Source organism: Eulemur rufifrons, chromosome 1, assembly GCF_041146395.1.
Source record: "Eulemur rufifrons isolate Redbay chromosome 1, OSU_ERuf_1, whole genome shotgun sequence".
Classification (NCBI taxonomy): Eukaryota; Metazoa; Chordata; class Mammalia; order Primates; family Lemuridae; genus Eulemur; species Eulemur rufifrons.
The window spans coordinates 73,718,180-73,745,848 of record NC_090983.1 but is presented as its reverse complement, the minus strand read 5'-3'; the positions used below and the strand labels follow the sequence as shown (position 1 = coordinate 73,745,848).

The following is a 27,669-nucleotide window of genomic DNA, read 5'->3' as shown; positions in this document are numbered from 1 at the left end:
TGTAGAAACAGCCAGTCAAGTTTAAATTGACCACCTCTATTTTGATGGACTTATATGTTTATGGTTGTGGTTTTTGTATTTTGTTTCGCAGTGTGTACATCTTATTGAACTTCACATTTCTAGCGATTTATACTTGCTTTATGTCAGTTAATGTGATAGAATTAAATAGTTCCTGGGATACTAGAAAAATAAAACAGCCAATAAACATAATTTTAAACTCTTTAAAAATTGTCAAACTTCTCAAGTTAAAAAGAAAAAAAGGAAACTTGTTCATTTTGTGTAAGTGAAGGAATAGAGGACAGAAATTCCAGAAAGCTCCTCTGATAGAAGAACCTGTAACTAATGTGAATAATTTGACTGTGACCTGAGTTTGACTTCAAGTTTGTAGAAAACATTACAAAGAAAGAAATTAGAAAGTTGGTCATAGAACTATCTTAGTTTTGTTCCGTTTTGCTTTTTTTTCATAGACACTTAAACAAATGTTTCTAATCACTAAATGTCTTATATTCTAAAAAGCAGGTGAGCTAAATAAATATGCAATTCGTCTTTAAAAACACTGTTAGTAGAGTACTTTCCTGGCTGTGTTGTAGCGGTGTTGGAGGATGAGTGACAACAGGCAGAAACTAAAGCAAATTCAGACAACCCCAACTCTTACAAGTGAGACCAGTTAAGCTCTGACCTTGGGGCCTGTTCCCCTGCTGATGGGGCAGAAGCAGGAGTCATCGTGGGGAAGACTCTAGGGAAGAGGGGAGAATGGATTTTGAGTGTGGGAAAGTGAAATGTTATTCATATGACTTAGCACTGAAAAGAATGAGAACCCTTTGGCAGTGTATCATTGAAAGCTTTAAAATAATTTGCCCACCTGAGTAATTACTCACACCTAGAGTAATTCTAAGTCTAGAAAACGATTTCCAAGGAAATGCTTGACATCCAGAAAAGGATTTGGCATGAAGGTATTCTTTTGTAATTTATAATAAAGAAAACTTGCAAGTGAGTTGTCTAACAAGAAGGGAATGGATTAATAAATTATGGTACTACATGCATATGATGGGCCATTTTACGGCTAAGATAATACTTACGATATATTTTAAATTAGGTATGAAGCAGAATACAATTCTATGGAAAAAAAGACAAGAAGGAAATGTAATGGTGATAGTGTATATGCAATGAAATTTTAAAAAACCATTCTGGATCTAATATATAAGCTACAATGAGTCTATATTACCTTAAAAAGGAGAGGAAAAATCTTCACTTCAAACAGAAAAAAAAAGAGCAAGAGTTGAAAATGGTTAGAAAACTTGGTTGCCTTTATTCAATGGAGGATATTAATGATGAATGCTTTAAACCTGAGGTGTTCAAGGCATTTTTGTAAATTCTGTAGCTGTGTAGTGTCAAGGTTAAGGTGTGCTGGGGTTGGAGTTGGTTATGTGGGGAGGAGACAAGGAGGTAACTCTTAATAGGGAGAAGTGAAAACATTCCTAACCTAGGATGTGCAGAGTTTGCAGCCCCCCACCCCCCATGTGCTCTTGGTATTTGTAATTTGCAGTGATGACAAACTGTGCCTCTGGCGTTAGCCAAAGTGCCTGCTGCTGGCATGGACGGATGACTTAGTGATCAGTGGCTTGTAAAATGCCACAGAATGCCCCTGCGGCTCATTTTTAATTCCCAGGAAGTTGCTTATAACTTTAAAAAGACAAGGCAAAAGATCCGACTGGGGGTGTGCCCAGAGCACAAGCGGCCCCCAGCCCTGCCTTTATAGAAAACCTGGGGGGCAGTGGAATGTACTAGCTCTCTGCAGCCTGGGGAGGTGAAGGCTTTGTTTTCCACATGCTTTAAACAGCCGCTTGGACATAATAGATTAACTCTGAAAGTATGTTTCCTTCACATTTGGAAACTTCATTTTTATACATTTCCATTTCTTGCTAAAGACAATGTGGCATGTAATACAAAATGGGAACCATGGTTTTTAAAAATTCCCCAGGAACTCTGCCGGAGCAGCTCTTCAAAGTGTTTGTTTTCAGCCTGTTTGAAAAGTGATTTGAAGAGAGTAGCTTTGAAGGTTTTCGCCCCTACTTTTTCATGTACGGTATCTTGTTCCGTAAAGTCGGTGAGCTGAGCGTATGCACGTGAACACATGCAACTGTAATTGCCTCAATTTTAAGCTTGCCTGTGCCACAGTGAAGACTCAACCCATGAGCACGGTGTGCCAGCCCTGGTCCTGGCAAGCGCCAGGAATCTTTTTCACGGACAAGTGCACATTTAATAACGTAAAAATGGAAGTTAATCACACTGGCATCTATTCTTCAATTTGTCATTTGGCTGAAAGTGATCTGATGTCATGGAGAAAGAAGGTGAGTTGGAATGGCATCAAGTCTTAATGGTGCAGCTTTGGGCTGGAGCTGAGTTGCCTCCTTGAAGCCACTGCTGCTGCTTCCTGAAGGGCAGGCTTCCTAAAGGGGGCTGTTGCTGAACTGCTCAGTCCTCAGTAGGAAAGGGAGCTCTTAGAATTCACACAAGGAGTGTGATAGTTCCCCTGGAAGTCAGGGGAACAGTGTCAGGTCACAGTGCCACATTGTCAGGCCAAGGGAGGGTCCCTGAAGGACTGAGGGAGTCCCGTCCATAGCAGCAGAGGGAATGCTGCTATTACCTTGCAGCCCTGCCTCCCTCTGGAAGGTGCCGTGAGCCCTGGGCAGAGGCCTGAGTGTTTCTGGCCGCAATAGGATCTTTGTATGTATTGGCTTTTGCTTCCCTCTCTGCTCATGAAATGCTTTGCATGGATTGTCTCTGAGTATTTTGGAGGTATAATCCCTTTCTGTAAACCGATGGCTTGAAACTTGTCACCAAGATAAAGAGTACAGTCTTCTTGATGTTCCCTGGTCCTTTGGGGATCAATTCAGTGACCTTGGTTTTCCCACGCCGTGTCCTGGTCTGCTTCCGTGGTTGCTGCACCGCACAAAGGGGAACGCTCTTCCCATGCAGTGTAGCTAAGGTGCGCGCAAAACCCAGCCTTTGCTGCTAACTTCAAAGATCATCATGGAGGTCTGGCTAACTTTGAAACTTGGAAGAACAAATAGAAATTTCTAAGACTGTTAACATGAAATTTTCACCTTTAAGACCAACAAATATTACCATGGTGTGAGTTACCTCTGGACTCCAGTTTGTGAGCTCGGTTCTGACTGTTTTGTTCCCCACTGGTCTAACTCTCTGTGCTGGGACTGGTATCCGGAATACAGCAGGTGCCTAATTGATATTTCTCAAATGAGAGCATTTCTATTTCATAGAATTTAACTCTAGCCATGCTTTTCCTGCTAATATTAAACTTAATCTGGATCTTACTGATGTTTAATGTAATTTGGATTTTAGCCATAGCTGGCATATACCAGAGAGCAATTCATAAAACCTGCCTTAACACTGATTGCTCTTAGAGGTTCCTTTTTATTTTCTGTGGCTGCCTTTGAAATGGACACTGTTGTGCAAGGTTTCTGCTGGACTGATGTTTTTAGAAGACAACGTAGATTAATTCTGTATTAAAGTTCAGAAGTGATTCTAAACTGCCAGCCTCCCTTGAAGTCTCATTACTTATTAAAATGCCATTTCTATTCATATTCTCTTTTTTTCTTGCCTCATTTTCGGTAACTACATTCTTATTAGCAGACTCAGGCATTTGAAAAGTAATTCATTCCCACAGTGGGAATTACAGGTCTATAGGGGAAGGTGTGCTGGTGTTGGCTTAGATTTGTGGGGCTAGGAGGCACCTTCCAGGATGGACTTTAGCCCCTACAATTCCCTTTAGACAGAGGCATTCTAAGCCAGCCCAGACAGAGGGGTTAGCAGGCCTCCAGGGAAAGGGAGTTTCTTTCATGCTTTACTCCTCACCACTTCTGTGGCAGAATTTGTCTTGATTCCTGCATTCTGAACTCAGTCAGTAGGTAGCTTTGTGATTTAAGGTCATCTGCTTTACCTCTCTGTTTTCTCTTTATCTCTAAGATAAGGACAGCACTGCTTTGTTTGCCAACATTGCCAGAGGGGTCTGTGCAGGTGTATTATTTTGTTACAGCTATTAAAGCAACAAACTGGTGGCTTAGGTGGCTGAAGCAGTTCCTGAGCTAGATTGAAATGAGCTAGATTGAAATGGAGGCGATGGCAGGGCTGGGCTCCCTGTGGAGGCCCTAGGGAAGGATTTGTTCCAGGCCTCTCTTCTGGCTTCTGGTGCCTCCTTAGCTTATGGCCACATAACTCCAGTTTCACATGGCATCCTCCCTGTGTGTGTGTGTGTGTCTGTGTCAAATTTACCCTTCTTATAAAGGCACCAGACATGTTGGATTAGGGGCCCTCCCTACTCCAGCATGACCTCATTTTAACTAACTGCATCTGCAGTGAACTTCTTTCCAAATAAGGTCATGCTCTAGGGTACTGGGGATTAGAACTGCAACGTGTGCATTGGGAGAGGACACAATTCAACGCATACAGTGAGCAAAAAGGTCAGCTGGGATGGGGAGGTCTGACATGGCAGGCTGCTCTACTTCTCTCAAGTTCTCTATTCTGCCTCGCTTTTAAGAATCCAGTATATTAGAAAACGCCAACGTGGGACATGTAGATTTGCTTTCTGACTGGAATCCTGTTACAGAGAGTAGACAGAAGTGAACTTATGTGGAGTCTGGTTTAAGTCATGAAGTCTTCACATCAGGACATTAGTGACCTCTAGGTCCTTTCTTGAATTTAGCTGCTACCATGCAGAGGGGACTGGCTCCAGGCCTGGTGCTGTAAACAGATGGCAACACAGGAGCTCTGTCAGAGGGCTGGGAGCCTTGTTTGTTTCCTGGCTTCTTTGAGATCCCAGATAGAAGCTATAATAGAAGATCAAAGGCCTTTGTAATTACTTCCGCCAGCCATTCTTGCTAATGTCTGCAGAGCTATTTGTATGGCTGTTGCAGGGACTGTGTCTAATTTCACATTACCTGTAGACTTAGATGTTGGCTCTGATTGCCTTGAGCTCTTCGCTTTCCTTAAGTCTAGGATTTTGTGTAATAACCACCATTTCTGAGGTTGTTTCAGAGATCTCTGGGTGGAGGAGGATTGTTTTCATATTTTTGAATTAAACTTTTTATTGAAGTATGACATGCATATGGAAAAATGCATATATAAGAATACAGGTCAATGAATTTTGACACACTGAACATACCTGTGTAACTGGCACCCCTATCAAGCAATAGAATCTGACCAGCAACTGCCTCTGTCACACCTTCTTGTCATTACACCCTTCTTGCTATTCTGAATTCTATCAGCATCATTTTTTTTTTTTGCTCATTTTGGATTTTATATACATATTTTAGAATATATTTACATGTTTTTTTTTTTGTTTTTTTTTTTTTGAGACAGAGTCTCACTTTGTTGCCCAGGCTAGAGTGAGTGCCATGGCGTCAGCCTAGCTCACAGCAACCTCAAACTCCTGAGCTCAAGGGATCCTCCTGTCTCAGCCTCCCGAGTAGCTGGGACTACAGGCATGCACCACCATGCCCGGCTAATTTTTTCTATATATATTTTTAGCTGTCCATATAATTTCTTTCTATTTTTAGTAGAGATGGGGTCTCGCTCTTGCTCAGGCTGGTCTTGAACTCCTGAGCTCAAACGATCCGCCCACCTCGGCCCCCCAGAGTGCTAGGATTACAGGCGTGAGCCACCGCGCCCGGCCTTACATGTTTTTAAAATTAAAAAAATTAAATATCACATAGTCCTATAGTATGTACTTTTTAGTGTCTGACTTCTTTCAGTCAACATTATGTGAGGTTTCATCCATGTTGTTGCCTATAGTTGTAGTTCATTTATTCTAATTGTTGTATGATATTTCGGTATAGCCTTCCTACTTTATGAATGAAAAATACTGTCTTCTATATAGCTACTGTGTCAATACTGGAGTCACTTTCTGAATGGTTTCCCACACTTCTCTTTTTAACACATTCATATAATTCATTTGCCACTTGCAAAGATTCAAATGCCTACTTAACTTTCTTGGTGTTTGCAGGTCTCCGCACTCCTCTTTATTCTATCTTCATGGGATATTTGAAGCTTATTTTCCCCTTAATCACTATCTGCAGTAACTTTGAGGAGGCAAACATCTGGTTGAGTCTTTTGAACATTGTAACACTAACGTGTGAAAAGAGAGATCTGAGCAATGGCAATGCAGCCGGCTGGTCAATTAGGGGTGCCCTCAATTAGAGATGCCCTGGGAGCCACGACTGGATGAGGTCATATATCTTTGCTTCTCTGGGTTTGATTGCTGTGATAGGCAGACTCCACGTCAGGAAGCAAAGTGTGATTTTGACTGTGATACATTCTTTCTCATGGTAGATGGTTATGGATGCCTAGCCTTGCAATACGAGGGGGGATTTGCATAAATTGTTCTTTTTAGGAGAGAAACAGTGAACTTCTTCCCACCCCCAGAACCAATTTTTTGCTTTTTCTAGCAAAGATGACTTAGCCTTCTGAATGTGAATTATAGGTTTTTTTTCTTTTTGTCTTTGCCTACAATGAGTGTTTTATTCAGTACTTGATAGTAGTACTTAAGGTGGTAGAGATTAAAGCCCATCTGGAAATCCATGAATTATGATACATGTAAAGCATTTAGAATGGTATCTGGCATGTAGTAAGTACTCAGGAGCTGTGCTTGGCATTGTTATTCTTTGAAATTATTTGGGATTTTTCTTGTGCCAGTGGAGGGCCCAGGTTGGGTGGACTTCCTTTGTATGGTTAATAATCACCATGCAGCACGGCAGCTGGAAAAGCTTGTCCGCTGAACCTGGCTGGCCACGACCATAATTCAGGCCTCCCTTTCTACCCCGTTGCCTGTAGGAAATAAGGAATTCAGGGTGTGGAACAGCTTTCTCACTGCCTGGCTGCACCTGGGTGTGCCTCTGGAAAGGAAACCCAATGCGAGCACATGGAGCAGATGTTCCTGCTGTCAGATAACGAAGCCAATGCAGAAACCCATGTCTCCAGGCTAGAGATACTGGACTAAGTACCCTTTAACAGTAAGAAAACAGCACAGTAGGGCATAACTGCAGAACAGTTACTGAAAAAGGAAAGCGCTTCATGCATACCGTGCCTGCATGCTGCACTAGCAAACAGTTAGTTAGCGTTTTGCTATACCTGCTCTTCTGTCACTCTCTCTCAAGTTTCAGACATCATGGCATTTCACCCCTAAATACTTCAGAATGCATCTCCTAAGAATAAAGACATTTTTCCTACATTACCATAATGCAATACGGCACCTAAGAAAATTAACGATGATTCTGTTTTATCATCTACCATCTAGTACATTTCCAAATTTCCCTACTTATTTGAAAAACATCTTATAGCTTTGTTCAGTACTAGGATGCAGGTAAGGTTCATGCATTGCATTTGGTTGTTATGCTTCTTTAATCTCTTTTAAGCAGTAACAGCCTCCACACCCTTTTTCCCACTTTCTGAAGAGTCTAGGAAGGTTGTCTTAGAGAATGCCCCACATTATGGGTTTCTTGGTGTTTCCTCATGTGTCATTTACCTACTCCTCTATCCTGTGTCTTTCCTGTAAACTGGATGTTAGGTATAGAGGCGTTGAGTAGATCCAGGTGAAACATTTTTGCCAAAGCTACTTCATAGGTGTTGCTGTGAACTTCAGATCGCTCGCTGCCCTGCTGTCTCAGTGTTGCTGATATTGAGCTGATGACTGCTGGATCATTCACTGTGAAAATACACTTTCCTTTGCAATTAGTAAGAGTTTGTGTAGTGATAATTGGCAAAGTGCAAATATGTTGCTTCCCAACAACTTGGCAACCCTGTTTTGAAGCTTCCTTGGAATCAAGTAGCCTAAATCAGCTACTCTGTTGGAGCTGCAAAATGGAGATTTTATAATTCTTTCTTTCATTCCTTCCACATTTTTTTTTTTTTTTGAGACAGAGTCTCACTTTGTTGCCCAGGCTAGAGTGAGTGCCGTGGCGTCAGCCTAGCTCACAGCAACCTCAAACTCCTGGGCTCAAGCGATCCTCCTGCCTCAGCCTCCCGAGTAGCTAGGACTACAGGCATGCGCCACCATGCCCGGCTAATTTTTTCTATATATATATTTTTTAGTTGTCCATATAATTTCTTTCTATTTTTAGTAGAGACGGGGTCTCGCTCTTGCTCAGGCTGGTCTCGAACTCCTGACCTTGAGCGATCCACCGGCCTCGGCCTTCCAGAGTGCTAGGATTACAGGCGTGAGCCACCGCGCCCGGCCCATTCCTTCCACATTGAGCTGCTGATATTCTTCTGTAAAGAAGAGTTTTCCTCACATAGGCTTTTTCTCAGTATTGCTTTGGATTCATTTTTATTTAATATGTTGTAATCAATTATGGCCATTATTGTTTTTGACACTCTAGTTGTCCTTCAAGTGGAGCCCCTGTGACTGATGGTGCCTTGTTCTCTGGCACGACCGGATGCCCCAGGCTCATCTTGCGCTTTTCTCATCCAAGACCTGAAATCAGTCCTTACTCCTCCAAGAATCCTGGCCCCTTTTTGTGGAGAATGCAGCAAGAAACCCAGACCTGGATGCCACGTGGGCTTGTTGCTGGGGGCGGAGGGTAATTCTACATTTGTTCAATGGACAGAGCTAGGAAATATATTTTAGAAAATCGATGAGTTCATTTGTATTTTAAAACCTAAGATTTTAAGAGGAGTGTTCAAATGAATAAGGACATTCTATTGATAGCTGGTGTTTTACAGGCTGTCCTCCCTGCATCCTCTCCCCTCTTTGTTGGTCTTTCCAGTGGACTCTAAGCCGTCCTTGTCTTGCCTTGAGTTTCTTCTGTTTGTTCATTTTGTCTCAAACTGAGGTGTGGAATTCTTGGTTCTCAAAATCAGCTTAACTGTGATTTAGTGTTGGTGACTGGAAAAGAGTATCTGTAGACAGACAAGAACACCAATCCTGGATGAAGTACAGATTAGATCTCAAGGATACAAGAAATAGCAACAGCAACAACCACAAAATCTCTTACCAGTTAATATGTGCCAGGCAGTGTCTTGAGCACTTTCCAGCTGTTAACTCATCGATCCTCAAAGCGATCCTATGACATAGGTGCTGCTATGTCGTACTCCCAGTACTGAAGAGGAAGCTGAGCCACTGAGGTTGTCAGTTGCACAGGTACACACCTTAGATCTGCCAGAGCTGGATTCACACATAGGCGACTGACTCTGCAGTCCATAGGTGCAACCAGCATGTGCTAGTACCCCTTGAGATCCCCAGAAGAGTGTGCATGGTGTGGCCTGTTCTTGACCTCTTCATGGGTCAGGTCCATTTGCAACATATCTTCTTCACCCTGAGTTGGTGGCAAAGCCCATACAGAGGGAACCCAATCCAAAACTCCAAAAAGATGAAAGGAAGGCTTTGGCTTCCTGCTACAGCTGGGATGGGGAGAGGTGGCTCAACAGAGTTGTTTATTTTTTCCTAGTGTTATTTTTTGTTTGTTTGTTTGTTTTTGGCTTCTTTTGCCTTTGAGGAGTTTGAGTTAGTTAACGGACAAGCTCCCCTTGTATAAGAGTGGAGCCATTTAAAGTAGTTTCTTAACTATTGGCAATTAGCTTAAAGTCTGCTTCTGTTCAGAAGTATTTAGAGTGTTCCAGCAGTGGGCATGTAGATGTGGGGCTCTGGTTCTCTTTAAGAATCAACTTTGTTTGAGTCAGTTATAAAATTGTAGAACCTAAGAAAGGATTTAGTGATAACTGAATATTGCAAAAGCAAAGAGGAGACTGAAGAATTCATCTAGTAACTTATACGTCAAAGTACTTTTCCTTAACATTTTTGCGACTTGAAGCATTATCCTTTCTCCAACTTTTCTGTCACTACTATGGAAGAAGGATGATAGAGACAAGTGGGAGTGGATGGGAGGCAGCCCCCTGCAGAAGGCTGAGCAGTGGGGGCTGGGACTACCTGCAGGAGGAAGTCAGCCTGTCACTGCCTCTTGACTAATGCAGGGAGCGACAGAAAGGTCCATTAAAAACAACTCCACCAAGATCCGAGCATTGCCAGGTGGAGGGGCCTCTGCCTTTTCAATGCTTGGATGCACCTTAGGGGAAGTGTTTTGACTGGGGTGGAATGTGGCCCATTTCCGTCTTCTAACATCAAATGTTTCCAGAAGGTGCTTTCCTGCTCCTATATATATAAACACTGCCCCAAAGCCTGCCCCAGTGTCAAACAGGCTACCCGTATTTGCACACTTCATATTAATAAAACCAAAGGACGTTACATCCAGAAACAGAAGGCAGCCATCCGTTCTATCCGTTATCAGAAAGGCAAGCAGAAGGGTGGGTGGGCTTCGGGCCTGTGGATATCGGACCTCTTTCATTGCAGCCCCAGTCCTCGCTCTGCTCCCCCAGCCTCAGGAGAGGAAAAAGCCACTGGAAATCGAGCAGCCATGGTGCCGTGAGCTCTGAGGTATCATGAAGCAATGAATGTTTAAAATCTGATGTTCCTCTCCCTCCTTCCTTTTTCTCGATCTTACTCCAGGGTGTCAACTCTGAGCAAGGCTGGCCTCCCTTCAGAGCCAGGACAAGGGGAAAGTGGTCACATACTGTCCTAAGGAAGGTGTTGGATGCAATAAAACTTCTCTTTTCATATGGGGAGATGTATCGGTTTTCTAGGACTGCCATAGCAAAATACCACACACTGGGTGGCTTGAGCAACAGGGATTTATTTTCTCCCAGTTCTGAAGGCTGGCAGTCCCAGAGCAAGGTGTTGGCAAGGTGGGTTTCCTCTGAGGGTGTGAGCAAGGGATGGGTCCCAGGCCTCTCTCCTAGGCTTGTAGATGGCTGTCTTCTCTCTGGAAATGTCGGTGTACAAGTTTCACTTTTTTATAAGTCATGTTTGATTAAAGCCCACCCTAATGACTTCATTTGAATTTAATTACCCCTGTAAAGACCCTATCTGCAAATACAGTCATATTCTGAGGTACGTGGGGATTAGGACTTCAACATATGAATTTTGGGGGCATCAAATCAGCCCATAACTGGACCTAAAGAAACATATCCTGTTATTTGTTTCGAATATTAAAAATCATGAATATATTTGCAACTTAAGCTGTTACAAGCAAGCTTCCTAAAAGGTGCTCTGGTGGGCAACTTAACCTTCTCCCAGCAACAAAAAAAGTACCAGAAATAAGAGCAATAGTAAAATTTAAGGTATGATCTATAATAATTGAGTTTAATGAAGAAAAAATAGCTCACTGGTACTCTCCTTTCATTCCGCAATTTTTTAGATTTTTAGGTATGTAAAGAAAGAAGTCAGTTGTTATGATGTATACTATTCTTTAATAGTTATATATACTTCTCTGACAAGCAGATTGTGTATGCATTATGCAAAACCCCCGTATCTGCGGATAGGCCAGAGTTTTGCTTGCCTACTAACAGGTCCTTGTGGTTCCTTGGTATAAACTGCAGAACTGGGACTTGGTGCCCAAAGAAAATTCGGGAGCCTCTCAATCTAGTGCCACCTACACCAGAATCACATACAAAGATTTAAAAAATGTTCATCCCTGGCCGTACATCATAGCTACTGAATCAGAGTCTTTGGAAACAGAGTGTAGGACTTTGCATTTTCAACCTGTGCCTCAGGAGATTTCAAGCAAATGGAATTTGGAAATTACTGCTTTATTGGCAAGGGTTGCAATTCTGCAACATCACTAGGTGGTAATGGTCATCTCGCCTCTGCCTTTGCAGATGAATAATTTAGTGCCCTGGTTTCTGGTCCCTCTCATCTCCCAGCCACATTCCACCTTTGTAAGAAGAGGATTTCATATCTCCTTGCTCCCCTCTCCACGCCCTTCCCCACATAGCGCCCTCTACTTTCCACCTGTGAGATTGTTATATTCTCTGAGGATGTTGGGTGTGCCCTAAGTTCCTTCTCTGTGATGGTGGGTAGCTTCTAGAGCCTTCTAAAACATCTGGAAAACAGACCAACCACATCACTCTTTCAGAGGTTTTCTTTGAAATGCTTAGAGCTAAAGTGCTTTGGGAACATTTTCCTAATTACCTGTGGTCTGTGTTCAGTGTAGGCTAGGTTATACCCTCCCAGAATATGGTTCTACTAGAGGGGAGGAAAACATGAACAGATACATTAGTATAGTAAATGTTCCTTTGTCCAAAGTTTTTTGAGTTTCAAAATTTATTATGTGAATATGCTGTTGTCTTTTTGGTTTGGTTGGTTATTTCTTCTTGGGACCATTGATTACATGGGAAGTTACGCTGTCCAGGAGCAAATCCCAGCCGTGTCAGCTTCCCCGCCCCCTCCTTGCTGGTGGTACCCATTCCACTGTAAACAGTGTGAGAACATGACCATGTCTGTACAGCTCTACCACATGGCAGCTGAAGGAATTCTAAGTATATACAGGAATATTCAATACAATTTAAATTGAATGTGAGAGGTTTAGTGTTAGAACCATGCACGATGGCTAAACAAAGTGTTGTGGTGTTGAAAACTTAGAGAACTTTTGCAGTAGTAATTAACTTTGTTAGGGCCAAGAGATACTGGGACAAATAGAGTTTGTGAAATTCTCCCGTGAAAGGTTTCATAAAATCGACAATTGGAGCCTTTGAGAAGAAAAGGGGAGATAGTACTCAATGTAGCGGCTAAGAGCACAGTCCTTGGAATGACAGAGCTGCCACATATATCCTGAGCATCTTTTGAGGAGCTATTTATTAATAACTTCTCAAAGGCTCTATTTCCTCTCCTTTAAAATGGTGATAATACTAGTACCCAATATAATGAGGATGGAAAGATATAACACGTATGAAACATGTAGTATAGTGCCCGGCATATTATAAGTGAATTTGTGTGCATGTTCAGACTTCTATGAATGTTATTTTTAAATATGTAGAGAGCCATTTGACATATAATGTAACATACATGGATGGAAAACATTCCAGGCAATTAGTTATCTTTTGTTGTATAGCAGTCTCTTGTGAGTCCAATTCAGGGTTGGCTAACATATTTTATTTCAGATTGGAAGGGGCCGATTGACATGCTGGGTTGAGGATGGTGAGGCTACATCTGCCTGCAGTGGGAAGTACTGGGATACACTATGTCTATACAGGTTCTAGGGGGAATATTGGTAAGGTGCATGCCATGTATTTGCCGGTCCTCCACTCTAACTCACAGATAAGCTCTTTGATCTAGTAATGTTCTCTTCCATTCCTTTTTATGCTTGATATGAACCAATGATTCTGTAAAATAATTAAAATACTTAAACCTGATGTTAATATTTTTCCTGAATGATCATTCATACTCTATGTGTTTATGTTTTAGAAATATCATGCTTCAATGGATATGGTAAAAAATTTAAGGAAAGCATTCATTTAGGATAAATTGAGGAAGTAAATTTCTTTTTACAAATTTTTTAATTATTTTGGGTACATAATAATTTGCTTATTTTGAAAGAATACCTTTTTAATTTATTAAAAAGGTAATCTCAGACTATTAGATGAGATAACTCAGACAGGGGACCCAGTGATATTAGTTACATAAAACAAATGGAAAGGTCTTAAATCTTTAAAAACTTGATACAAAAGCAATAAGAATTTGTCTATTCATTTAATTATTTAACAGATTTATGCTAAGTGCCTATTTTATAACAGGCATTGGCCATTTTGAAACCATGAGGGTGTAAAACTTACAGCATTTGGCAATGTAGTGTGCTAAGCATAGAAACAAATACAACAATGATTAATATGCAGACCTTTCCCATGAGTCTTGTGAAGTTATTTTTGTTTGAATTTATTCTGGTTCATTCAAATTATTCTGAAAATATGTGGGTGCCCTGCATCAAACACAGTGCTTAAAGTGTGATTATATACAAAATAAAGTAGTTCTCAGTTCTTGATGCTTTATGTCTATTAAGGGAGGATAAAGTGGCATTAACTTTTGGGTAACTCTTGATTTATACTGATCTTTGTAATATAATAAAACCTTATAGGATATATTTTCATGTGTACAATTTTGTTTATTCCATTTTGTTTCTGCATCTATGAAGTTGAGGTGTTGGATCCAAGTAAAAGACCTAAAGGAAATGAAGGACTTTGTCTTTATTTAAATGTATATATGAGAGATTAAAAAGATTGTATATAAAGATTATTTACACAGAATAGATATTTATATTTGGACCATTATTCTAGTCTATTGAGAGCCTTTGGATCTTGCTCTGAAATACCATGTTTAATTTACTCTCTTAGCTTCAGGTCTTTGCTCTGTTTAATAGTCATGCCAACTATGTCCTCATTCATGCTTCTGAGCAGGACAAGTCCAAAGATAAAGTAATGAACTATACGTTTCACTAGCTTCCCTTGGGCTTATATTCATCATGATTGCCATTCTTTGGTTTTAAAAATAGGTAAAAATCTACAAATCTTCCTAAGTATACTAAAGTCCACTTTATGTTCTTGTTGTCATCAATTTATTTATCTATCCATCATTCTACCCATAAACTAATCAACATTTATTAGGTGCCTCCTATGAATCACATACTTTGCCACTTCTGCAAATAAAACAGAGAGAGGTTATACACCTTATTCTAGTAGAGGAGAAAGTGGCATAAGAGGATACTTTTAAGATAATGTGACAAATTTAAGTCATTTTGGAGGACCACTGCTTTAGAAACAATTGATTCAGGGTGGAGGTTTCCTGGCAAGGTGGGGTGGGGCTCCACAGGCATTTGGTCTGCTGGTGATAGTTCACGTGAGCAAATGTATTATGCAGACTGTGGGAAGCGGGGTGGGAGAGAGAAAGAGAGAGAGAAAGTCTGGTAGATGGTGAGAAATGGAGCTGTCAGGGCACTAGAAGTCTCGATGTGTAACAGGGCAGGAGAGAGAAAGCTTGAAGGAGAGGAAGTTGGGATTGGAGGATGTGGTGGTGGGTGTGAGTTTAATAAGTCAAAGGTGATGACAGGGTTTAGTGTGTGGGGGAGGGGATGTGGAAGTGTCAGCATTGAGGAAGTCAAATAATTGTGACACTAGAGTGCCGAGTAGGCTCTCTGCTTGTACGTGAGAATTGTCTTAGATGACGACAGGACATGGAATATCATAAAGACCATGAGCCAGGCATCAGTTAGTGTGTGAAGTGACTAGGTGGTCTCTATAAACCAAGACAGACATACAACCTGGAAGCAGCCCTGGAGTCAAAGATTCACATCTGAGGCAAAGATGGTGAGTTGATTTCCCTTATTTGTTCTTCCTTGACATAATTTTTAGCACATGGCTACCCAGAATAAGACTACACTTCCCAGACCACTTTGCAATGAGGTATGGCCATGTGACTATGTTCTGACCAATAGGATAGAAGTGGTTGTGGTGCATACAGAAGACACAGAGCCTCCTTGGGGAGAAAAAACAACCATCCCTTTGTCTTTCTAACTTCAGTACATTTGGTTTCTTGTGAAAAGACAGTCCTCTTTTACCATGAGGCAGAAGACACTGCTGAAGGTGGTGGAGCAGTAAGATAAGAAATAACCTGGGTTCATTCTGACTTTGTGAAGCTCACTGCTAGATATTTCTTATGTGAGAGAAATACATTGTCTTATCTTCTAAAGCCATTGCTGTCTTGGGGATTCTGTTACTCACAGCTGTGAACCTGAAAGAACTAATCCTTCAAGCTGGATACTGACTGGCTAACTGGGCCTAAATGCATTAATAAAATAGAGCCAAGCAGCCATTTGCTGACTAGAGGTCACATACATACACACTCTTGAGTTCCTTGAAAACTCACACCTCTGTTTAACTTTGGGAACTTTCAGAACTCAACTGAACCTCCAATCAGAGCTCACCTGCCTTGACTAATCAGGGCTTGGCTGTATCAACCAATCATAACTAAGTGAGTTTCAATCATTCATTTGCATAAACAGACCCAGACGAGAACTTTTGCTATAAAACCCAAACCCTCCCTTTGTTCTCTGGAACACACCTTCCTTTTACAGAAGGCTGTGTGTCCCTGGTTTGCAAACTGTTCACTGCAATACAGTCTCTCCTCTGAATTCCTTTTGCAGAGAACTTTTGTTCACACAGCCAAACTACTCCTCCACCTGTCTCAGGAGTGGGAGAAAGGGAGCAGTTGGCATCAGCAGGGGAATAAGCAATCTCTTCATGGAAGAGTCAGATTTCAGTTTAAGTTAGATGTTGGAAACAGTATTCTGAGAAGAGCTATAGATGTTTATGGGATGTTTTACCTGGAACTACACTGTCAGAAGGTACAAGGGAAAGGCTTGGAGGCCAAAGTGCAGAGGAAGATGGTTGCCAATGAGAACGAGGTTGGGGAAGAGAGTCTGGGAATGCATAGGTAGAAATTTACATTTTTGGCAGAGATTAAGAAAGTGTAGGATGTGAAGTATGGTGGCAGAGGCTGGTATCAAAGATTCAAGCAGATGTTTTTTGTAGTATTGCATCTGGATTGGTACATACATGGAAATAAGGTCTGTAGTTGCTAAAGCTGGGGCAGGAATAGGCCCTGGTCTGAAGGGATCGCATGATGAACTGTCAGGTGTCCTATCGGTATTTCCATTAATAAGACTGGGAACAGTTTCCGAAAGGGAGTAAAGATAGTCTACTGACCATCGTTCTGGGATAGTCCATGGTGGTTCCTGATGAACTTTACTTTTTCTCAGAGTGCTGATGGGGTATCTCTTTAAAGATCAAATTTAGGTAATCTCCCTTGGATTTGACACTTCGAGCTACACATTTTCACTCCTCACTCTGTGGACAGGGCTGGGTCTCTTTATTCCCACTTTCTACGTATATATTCTAATATCAGATTTTCCTGATGAATCATGGCTGTTACAAACAATTTGTGATTTTCTGTTTCCCTTAATTTTTTTTTACATTTCTTGCATATATTATGAATCTGCATTTTGTTACTTCTTCAGCTCTTTTCGGTAAATAATTTGATTTTTTCCAATTTATGTTGGTCACTTTAAATTATTTTCTCCCTCTTAGTTCCAGCTCTTCTACCAGTGTGGTGATGTATTTTCTTCTTAATCTGTGATTCTTATCAATCACTTTGAGACTCCTTTACACCACCTTTTGTCTTTCTAATTATAATGGAACAAGAGTTTTCTTGACTTTTTTTGTTCCAGATGTATTCAAATAGAATATTACTTTGATATTATGGAGTGGCTATAAAGTGGAGGAGCAATAAATGGATAAAATAAACATGTATAATGAATGAGAAGATTTCCTCCAGCAAATAAGAAAATAATTATCTACTTAATTTTTGGTAGTGATTTAATTATTTTTGGTCCCTGTGTGTGAATGAATAGGCATAATAAATAGTACATAGAATAAAACTTTTTTTTTTCCTCTTTAAATGCCCAAGCAAGGATTTGAACATCACAATTTCATTAAATACTTGTGAGTGAACTACATAGGAACAACTGGACTCAGGAAAAAATTTCAAAAATTGAATAAAACCTTGTAATTTAACTTCCGGAATGCCAGGGACATGATATAATCTTGGGAAAACATTTTGCACATTAAGATCATAATTAGATATGTTAAATCAAATATCCAAAGGATTATCTGAAAAATACTGGTGAACCCCAGGCTCGTGGGAATGAATAGGTAGTAAGGAGACAGCTACCCTGTGGTTAACCACTTAGGGATTAGGTTGTGGATGTGGTGTCTTTTGGAGCAGGAGAGTAATTATGTACTTCCCATGAAGACTGGTGTTCTTCAGAGCATTCATTAGCTCTCAGATTCTTGTGAAGAATAAATAAAAACAGATTTTACTTTAAAAACATTTAAAACAAAGATTTATAGAAAATATGCACATAAGCACTTTTAGCATTCCCTAATTTCATTTCTGATCCCTGTCAATAGGTAACCTAACTTGTTACTTTGTTGTAATGGGGGCCCTTTAAACCACCATCATATTGTGGGTGCTTTGTCTGCTTGGCATTGCTTTGCTGCTCATCAAAGGACTTTTAAGGAGAGTGATGCATGTATCAAGTAGCAACTCCAAAAATAGGTATCAAAAACAATAAGAAATTATTATTATAATATTCTGGTTTGTGTGATTTTTAATATTTAAAAAATTTTTGTTTTAGACAATTATGGCATTGAAACTATGACTGATGTATTAAGATAAAGGCAAAAGTTGAAAGAACATTTCTCTTTTTTAAAAAGGGGTAGCATGCAGTCCAGTGTAATACCTTGCTCTTGCATAAATATAATTGAGGACATTTACTTCTTATGGTGAGGATTAATGTGTATCTAGCTCTTCCCCCCACACCCCACAATGGAAGTTTGGTTAAGCACAGCGGTGCTTAGTGATTTGTGTGCACTTGGATTGAACATAAAAATTATTTACTTTCAGCTAATGTGGTTAATTATCTCTCTGTGTATGGTGTTGAGTCATTGATTCTGTGGGGTGGGAGAGAAGGAATGAGAGCAAGATCACAAGGGGGCCGTGTGAGACAAAGGACGGAGCAAGAGATCTCAAGTAAGGGAGAGGGTGTTAGAGAGACAGGAGACAGAGAGTGGGAGACAGAAAGAGAGAGAGAGAGATAGGGGACAGAGAGAGGCAGTAGATAGAGAGACAGGGGAGAGACAGACAGAGACACAGGGACTGAGGGACATAGAGGAGGAGGGAGACAGGGACACAGGGAGAGAGAATATGCACTAGAACAAGCAGGGGAGGGACAGGGAGAGAGAGAAACGGGAGCTAGGATGTCAGCAAGCCCGAGGAGGTCTTGTGTTTGCTGTGGTGCTTGGTAACTGCCTGAACTTCCTCTTTGTGAGTTATCATGGCACAAATGTACACTTATTGAATGCTGGTTATTGAATGGAAAGTCATTTGAGAGACAAATAGCAAATTTACCCCTGCGGTTTAAATGTCTTTAGTTTCCACTTAGACCATGTTTTCAGATCCTGAACTTGGGTCCTGAACCACATTAATCATTACTTAATATTAATATGGAAATGAGCTTACTCTGTAGCAAGTCCCAGTTTCAATCAGTAAGTAATTATGAAAATCAGTCTTAAAGATGTTGTGAAAGGCTGTTGCTTTCCAGGCAATAATTAAACCTCTCAGTATCCCTGGGTGGTTGATTTTTTTTTTTTTTTTTCCTTCTTAGTTGTTTTCTTCCTAAACCCACTTTCTGCAGGTGGGAAAAGATAGCAAGTTGCTGACTGTGGGATTCATTAGTTGAGGTAGGTAAAGGTCCCATCAAGAGGAGAAGGGGACACATGGAATATTTTAGGCCTGAAAACGAGGAGAGAGAAAGATCAGCTACTTTTTCCAGGCCCAAAAGAGAGAATTTGTTAAGTGTGAATAAAACCTTTAAAACTTTAGTTGTTTTTATAGGAATATTTTTCAGCCAGATCTCAAAACGTGCAGCTAAATCTCTGCTCTCAATGGGAGGTGTCCAAACATGCTTTTCAATTTCAGTTTCTGGCAAATAGTAAACAGGTGCTCAAAAGTAGCAAGACATTATTGTTATTACTGTAATCAACAGAGTGCCCTGGGAGCGGTGCATCACTACGGAAGTGGATCCTGAAAGACTCGCGGGCACGCTGCTCCCAGGGCACCATGCACCACTGTCCTCTGCTCGCCTGTGGCCCCCCCAAAAGAGAACCTCTCCTCCTGGAAGTGCAGGGCAAAGCCACATTGAAAGTCCTTAAAGAATGAGGCCTTCAAAGACAAGGTGCAGATGTAGGCACTTTAGATGTAGGTAGCTTTATATCTGCTTAAGTTGCAATCATCCCAACACGATGTTAGGAAGGAATATCCTTTCATGTGCATCATACGTGGTAACACATTGTAGAGGAAAGTAGACTTGCCAGATAAACAGGATACCCAGTTTAACTTGAATTGCAGATAAACAACAGTTAAAAAAAATATTTGTTGTTTATCTGAAATTCAGATTTGAATGAGTACTCTGGATTCTTATTTGCTAAACTGGTAAGCCAGAGACAGTCATCTCCACTGGGGACCATGGGGCCCTAACAGTCTCCTCTGGGCAGTAGTTAAGTCCATCATCCTCAGAGCCGTGACAAGTTCATCTGCTCTGGGATCCTTGTACCTTCTTTCAGAAAGCAGAGTGGATGTAACTAGGAATAATTATAAAAGAAAGAAGGCAAAGTTTTTGGATCAGATATTATCAGAGATTTATACAAAGTTATAGAGTAGGCAATAAAAAGATCCTGTTAAATAAATTCAGTTGCTTTACCAACTTTCGGAAAAGTCAATGGCTCTTGATGCATTAGTGAGAAATACAAGTGTGCTTGAATCTAAACATCAGCAGTTTTCCTGGAGTATTTGGTCATTCCCTCATATACCCAAATGATTTTTGATGCACAGACACAAGATTTACTTAGTGACGCCATAGAAGGTAGTATAATTTTTTTTAAATCATAGAATTGAATGCTACATTTTTGTTTTATTTTATTTGTTTTTTGAGACAGGGTCTTGCTCTGTTGCCTGGGCTGGAGAGCAGTGGCATCATCTCATAGCTCACTGCAACCTCAAACTCCTGTACTCAAGCAGTCCTCCTGCTTCAGCTACCTGAGTAGCTGGGACTACAGGTGCATGCCACTATACTCAGCTAATTTTTAAAATTTTTTGTAGAGATGGAGTCTCACTATGTTGCCCAGGCTGGGTTCAAATGATCCTCCCACCTCAGCCTTCCAAAATGCTGGGATTATAGACAGGCATGAGCCGTCACAGCTGGCCTGCATACTACATTTTTGATTACTTTGAGGCAGTATCTTTTAAAGAACTTACAAATAAATATTGTGAATAATTACCTACTTGTTGTAACTTTGCCCTTTGTTTGCTTTTTGAGGTGGGAAATCCTAGGAGTTAATAGACCCAGCCTCCATGTTCTCTGTGAATGATTTCAGCACACATTTGTAAGTGCCTGTGTTTATGTGCTGAGTTCCATTTTGAATCCCTGAGACTTAAATTTTCTAAAGTTTCCCTAACTTTTACATTCTCAGACTGATTTTGATCCATGTTGTTGAAATCTGTTTTCCCTGCATGAGTTGTGTAGAGACATGACCAAGGAGATTTTAAAAAATGGGTTTGATTTCTTGCATTGCTTCTGTAAGTTAAGCTTATCTATTGTATAAATCCATTGGAATTTTGTTTTATATATGTATGTATGTGTATGTATATGTTTCCTCTTCTTTTTTTTTTTTTTTTTTTAAATCATACTGTCTTGCAGTGGAAAGTTTAAGACAAATGTGCAGTGATGGGACTTTGATGCACTGCCACATCCTACACTTTTACAAGGCTCCCAAATGCCTTTCCCACATATTGAACTGTCATAGCAATGATCAGTGGCTTAGAACGCCTCCTGAATTTCTGACCCGCTGCCAAAACGATTGCTTAAGTAAATGTTTCCTGATGTCCAATGACCATTAACACCCTCCATATACAACTGATTATGAGCTGAGATTTTGAAGGCCTACTGCCCGTTCTTAGTGAAATCTATGAAAAAAAGCTTTGCTGTTATGGTCCATTGGGCTAGGGAGGGTAGGTAAATCCCTTCAGGGAGGGACAGAGGCACTTCCCTTATATCTGCTTGTTCACAGACCAGAGAGGGTCTCTGAACTGCCCAATGGCCTTCTCATGGTAGGATCATACCAGAGCCAGAAGGAGGCAATTTTATGATCCCCACAAGCTTGGAACCTAGTAGAACTCTACGACCGTCAAAGACCACATTCTCTGTATAATGAAGTGAGTCCTAATAATCAGGAAGTACTAGGCCCATCTCTGGCCTCCTAGAGTTCTCAAAAGCTCTGTGCATGGCACTGGAGCAATGTCTAGTCTATGATCAAATGTCTTCTTTTCTGGTGGGCTGATCTTCTTTAAGACAGGCCTGAAACCCAGAGACCTTTTTTTTTTTTTTTTAATTTCAGAATATTACTGGGGTACAAACATTTTGGTTACATAAATTGCTTTTGTCAAGGTTGTAAGTGTGCCCATCCCCCAGACAGTGTGCATTTTACCCATTAGGTGTGAATGTACCCATCCCCTCCTTCCCCTGCTACCTGTTTGATTTCCGATGAATGTTATTTCCATATCTGCACATAAGTGTTGATCAATTAGTTCCAATTTAATGGTGAGTACATGTGGTGTTTGTTTTTCCATTCTTGTGATACTTCACTTAGGAGAATGGTCTCCAGTTCCATCCAGGTTAATACAAGAGTTGTTAGTTCACCATTTTTTTAAGGCTGAGTAGTACTCTGTGGTGTACATATACCACATTTTATTAATCCACTCATGGATTGATGGCCACCTGGGTTGTTTCCACATTTTTGACCCAGAGACTAAAACCTGAAAGGGGAGCTAGCCCTTGAGGTGAGCCCACACCTGATTGTCCAGCATTAGCGTTAGACCACTTGCAAGCTTATTGGCACAGTAATGTGACATTTAATAACTAGGAGGCCAGAGGCTTCAGTCAGGAGGTATTTCTTAGGTTCACATGGGCCTCAAAGAGCTGTTGTCAGCACAGGAGTGGTCCCACCATTGCTGTTGTTCTGAATGAGCAGTTTCACCTCATTATGTTCAGTTTCACATTTCTGTTCTAAAGAGAACCATTTATACCCACTTATTTCCTGTTTGGAAAAGATTGATTACTGATGTCTGCCAGAGGCTGCTGGGGAGGAGGAATACATGGTAGTTTACACTGGGTTGTGTATTTTAAAGTCATCATCAAACATAGCCCCTTTTCCTCTGGGCCCGGGGGTGACCCCAGAACCCTGCTCAGCTCAGTGTTCCAAGCAGTTACTGCTAGTCAGTTGGCATTGACTCATGAGCTGATGCCAGTGGCCACTTTTGGTTTAGCTGGATTATTTTTTCTCCTTTCTTCTGTCAAAATATAGTATTCAAAAGCAGCTCTGTGGATCTCCTAAAAGCAGGTCAGTATCCTTTGGCCTTGGCAGAAATAGGGCCAAGCAAGGCTGGAGGCTGAAGGGGTGGTCTGCCACTGGGGAAGGGATATTGACTGCTTCAGTGTGGGGGTTGGGCATAGGGGATCTTGGCTTTTTTCCTCTAGATCCCCCTACTCTGTCACCACTGGGCAGTGGGTCCTAGGACTGAGCTAGGGGACCTTTCAGGAAATTTGCCTTCAAAGAGAGCTAACCTTCAAAGAGATCTAGCATATCCTGTTCTTGGACAAGTTTAGTTCTTCCTCATTACTCCTTCCAACTCCCACTGGGCGTTATGAACCAAGTCTGTCTTATTTATGTGGCCTTTTTAAGCTGGTGGCTTTATGTAAGCAGTTATATAAATTCATCTTCAAACTTTACATTTTAGAATCCTCTTTTAAAAATTACCATGCAGACTGAGCTGCAAGTTACCCAGAATTCAGAGTGTAAGATGCAAAACAAAAATCTGCTTCTTGTCTATGCTAATACTAACCCGGCCCCGCCTGCCATCCCGCTCTCTGTGGCATTTTTAATCCATACTCTTGTTGATTGAACCAACTCTTGTCAATGTTCTAATCTTGCAGGGCAGAGATCTGTCTTCAGACAGTCAGAACACACTTACTTAAACAATAGACCCTCTTGTTGCCAGTTCTGCTGCTTTCAATAATTTACCTGGACTTTGTGTTCATTAGCATGTGCCGTTGGCAAAAGAGGCATACCTCCAAATTCAGCTAATTACTCAGCTCTTCAGTATCAGCGTGACTGAGAGGCACTTAGCCATCTCCACGAAGGGGTGCTTCTCCTCTAGCGCCAGCCATGAAAATAGCAGGCGACAGGGCGAGCAGGGATAAGCCAAGACCAGAGGACATCTGGACCCCTCAAGGGAGCTGCTAATGCTTCCTCTCTCACCAGTGGAGTCTTGTTCTGTGTCCCAGTGGAAGCACTGGTGAGTGACTGCATAGCCCAAAGGCTGCAAATAAAAAGGAATTGGGGTGCAGTGGTTGGGGGATACCATAGATATCCCTAAAAAAGCAGCCACTGAATTAGGAGTTTGTAGTAAGCAGTGGAAATGCTGAAGCTTAGGTAATGCTTGGCAAACCGTCATGGTATAGTGGTATCCACTGTTCATTGCACAAGGGCACCGAACCAAGGGATCAAGTGGGGCCAAAACCCAACACACGTGCTGCCTGGCAGAAGGCCATGCTGACCTGGAAAAGGGAGGCCTTTTGAAACACTCACACAGGCACCGTCTTCTCTCCAAGCCTTGTACATGGCAGGGCTTATCCGCCCAGACTGGGCACCTTTCTATAATTGGCACTAAAGGTGCCACATGGACTGGTGAGGGCATTGATGCTTGCTCTTGTGTTCTCACAGTAGGTCACACTTTTTGGTGAACTCTGAATTCATCTTGGTCTCGAGGCTCGGGAGACAGGCTCTCAGTGAGATCTCGGAGGGTAACAACTCCCACCGCACGAGATGATTGCAGGTGGCACACCCAACACCTGTAACCAGTTATTCCGTTTTTAACTCTGTTTCAGCCCTACTCATTCGTCAAGAGGAGAGTATCAGATTGTTAAAAAGAGAGATCAGCAAGTGCTAGAGATGCCTTAGTTTGACACACCAGCCCCAAAGAGAGAGCTGAACTTAGACCCAGAGGCTTCTGCTGGACATTGTGTAGGCATTTGCTCATGGCTTTAGTGTTCACTGTATTTCTTTTTAGAATTGCCTTCTACCTTTACCAGGGGATACTCGCTTCCTATTTGAAGAAATAAAGGCACATTTAAAAAATAAATTAATAAAGAAATGAATTGCTTTGAAAAAAATAGTAGGTAAATAATAATGATGGACCACCTTCGTTGTTTTAGTCAAATCCAAGTTGTCACTGGCACGGCTGAATTTAGGAAACAGTTAAGTTAGTGTGAAGAGACCCAACGTGAGATGCGATTGTTGAGTGTGAGGAAGGGAGGCCTTCACGGTAACACAGGTTTCTGGCAACTTCTGCTAAGAAGCAAATAAAAGGAAACATTTGCAGTGTTGTTGGAGGGACCTGGGTTCAGATGCACATGTTTGCACTTGCGTCTGTGTTAACGTGTATTTGTTCCATCTGCAAAAGCTGAGCAATTGACTTGTGGACTCTGAGTTCCTGAGGGTAGGACGAGAGGATGTAGGGGAGAGGGCAGCTATTTAGAAGTCACTGACACCACATTTTTTCCTGTAGGAATGAAACACCTGGATGAAAGCCAGAAAGTTCCAGAAGGGGAACACATCTATGAATTGATACTTGACTCAGGGTCCCTTTATATGTCCCTCTGGGTCCCTGTCCTTCAGTTTTTGTCTCTCAATCTTTCTCACTCAGGAGTGTGCTTATATTATATACACACATACACCAACCAGTCCACCAGTGACTCAAACCTGCCATCTCCTTTGAATAATTTCCTGAGGAAGCCACACTGTATTGTGACAGGCATGACACAGGGGACTCAGGGCGTTGTTCTCAGTCCTCTTTAGGTGAAATGACACGTTTGGCTGTTGGCACGAACATGGTTGAGACTACTGCAGTAACAGCATTGTTTGGTCTCCATCGACAGCATCAGCTTCTGTTTACATAAAGAAAAAAAAGTGTCTTGTGATATAATCTCAGAAAACTGCTGCCACAGGCCTTTGAAACAATTAGCTCAGACTATTTCACAGAGCATTAAGCTTAACGATGTCAGTCTGTTCCTAAATACTGTTCAAGAAAATTTTTGCAATGAGGCCAAAATTTAGGTTGGCAAAAGGGCATCCTCAAATAGGCAATCTCTCCTTTTTATTTTTATTTATTTATTTTTTTTTGAGACAGAGTCTCACTCTGTTGCCCGGGCTAGAGTGAGTGCCGTGGCGTCAGTCTAGCTCACAGCAACCTCAAACTCCTGGGCTTAAGCGATCCTCCTGTCTCAGCCTCCCGAGTAGCTGGGACTACAGGCATGCGCCACCATGCCCGGCTAATTTTTTTTGTATATATATATATATATTTTTTTTTCGTTGTCCATATAATTTCTTTCTATTTTTAGTAGAGACGGGGTCTCACTCTTGCTCAGGCTGGTCTCGAACTCCTGACGTTGAGCAATCCACCCGCCTCGGCCTCCCAGAGTGCTAGGATTACAGGCGTGAGCCACCGCGCCCGGCCTCCTTTTTATTTTTTTAACAGATTTTTTGTGATATAGTTGACCTACACTAAACTGCACATATTTAAAGTGTATAATTTGTTACGTTTGGACATATGTAGTATATGTCTGTGAAACTGTCACCACAATCAAGATAATGAACACATTCGTCACCCCCAAATGTTTTCTTGTGCCCCTTGGAAACCTCTACCTCCCACCACACTCTGCCTGCCCCTTTTCCAGGAGGGGAAGTGCTTTCTGCCACTGTAGATTAGTTTACGTTTTCTAGAATTTTATAAGAGGGGAGTATATCCTCATTTTTGTCTGGCTTCTTTCAGCATAATTGTTGTGAGATTCATACATGTCATGTATATCATTAGTTCATTCCACTTTACTGCGGAATAATATTCCATTGTATAGTTAAGCCATGATCTGTTTATCCATTTACTTGTTGATGGAGATTTGGATTGTTTTAGCTTTGGGCTATTATAAATCTACTCTGGACATATATGTACAAGTCTTTGTATGGATATGTATTTTCTTTTCTGTTGGGTAAACAGCTAGGAGTACAATGGCTGGCTTGTTTGGTAGTTGTGCAGATACTGTGTTCCAAAGTGTTATATACCATTTTATGTTCCCACAAGCTGTGTGTGAGAGTTCCAGTTTCTCTGCATCCTCACCAGCATGTGGTATGTGAGCCATTTTATCTTGTGGTTTTAATTTGCAGTTCCCAGCTGAGTAGTGATGTTTTGTATCCTTTGTGTGCTATTTACCATTTGTATACTTTCTTTGGTGAGGTGACTGCCCATTTAAAAAATCGGGTTTTCTCATTCATTTTTGAGCATTCTTATATATTCTGTATGCAAATACTTTATCAGATATGTGCTTTACAAATATTTTATTCTAATCTGTGGCTTGTCTTTTTATTCTCCTAACAGTATCTTTTAAATAACTACAGTTTTAAATTTTGGTGAAATTTATCAACTTTTTTAAAAATGGATTTTGCTTTTAGTGTCATATGTAAGAAATCTTTGCCTAGCCCAAAGTCACAAAAATTTTCTCCTATATTTGCTTCCAGAAGTTTTATGATTTCAAGTTTTACCTTTGAGTCTGTGATCTGTTTTGAATTATTATTCTTTCTTTTTTATTTATAATTGACACATAATTATACATATTTATGGGGTAGAATGTGATGTTTCAATGGATGTATATATAGTATAATGATCAAATCAGAGTATTTACCATACCCATCATTTTAAACATTTATCATTTCTCTGTGTGATGCAACGTACGGATTAGAGTTCAAATTTTTGCAAATTTATATCCAATTGTTTCAGCAACATTGCTGAGAAATCTATCCTTTTCTCCATTGAATGGCCATTACATATTTGTCAAAAATAAATCAATCATGTATTTGCCAGTATATGTCTATTTCTGGACCCCATTTGTTTCCACTAGTTGATGTGCCTCTCTTGTCTTGATTATTGCAGCTATGTGACAAGTCTTGAAATCGGTTAGTTGTTTTGGCTACTCTGGGTCCTTTTGCATTTCATGAATTTTAGAATCAACCTGTCACTTTCTACAAAAAAGCCTGCTGGGATTCTGATTA

General features: G+C 41.0%; 1 protein-coding gene across 1 annotated transcript in view; it reads left to right on the top strand.

Annotated features, from left to right (window-relative positions):
* The first annotated feature begins 1,984 nt into the window (after window positions 1-1,984).
* The window catches only part of LYPD6B (LY6/PLAUR domain containing 6B), a 128,727-nt gene continuing 103,042 nt past the window's right edge, over window positions 1,985-27,669 (top strand). The window contains exon 1 of the mRNA XM_069472880.1: window positions 1,985-2,059. The gene's annotated coding sequence lies outside the window, so the exon portion shown is untranslated. The remainder of the gene's footprint in view (window positions 2,060-27,669) is intronic.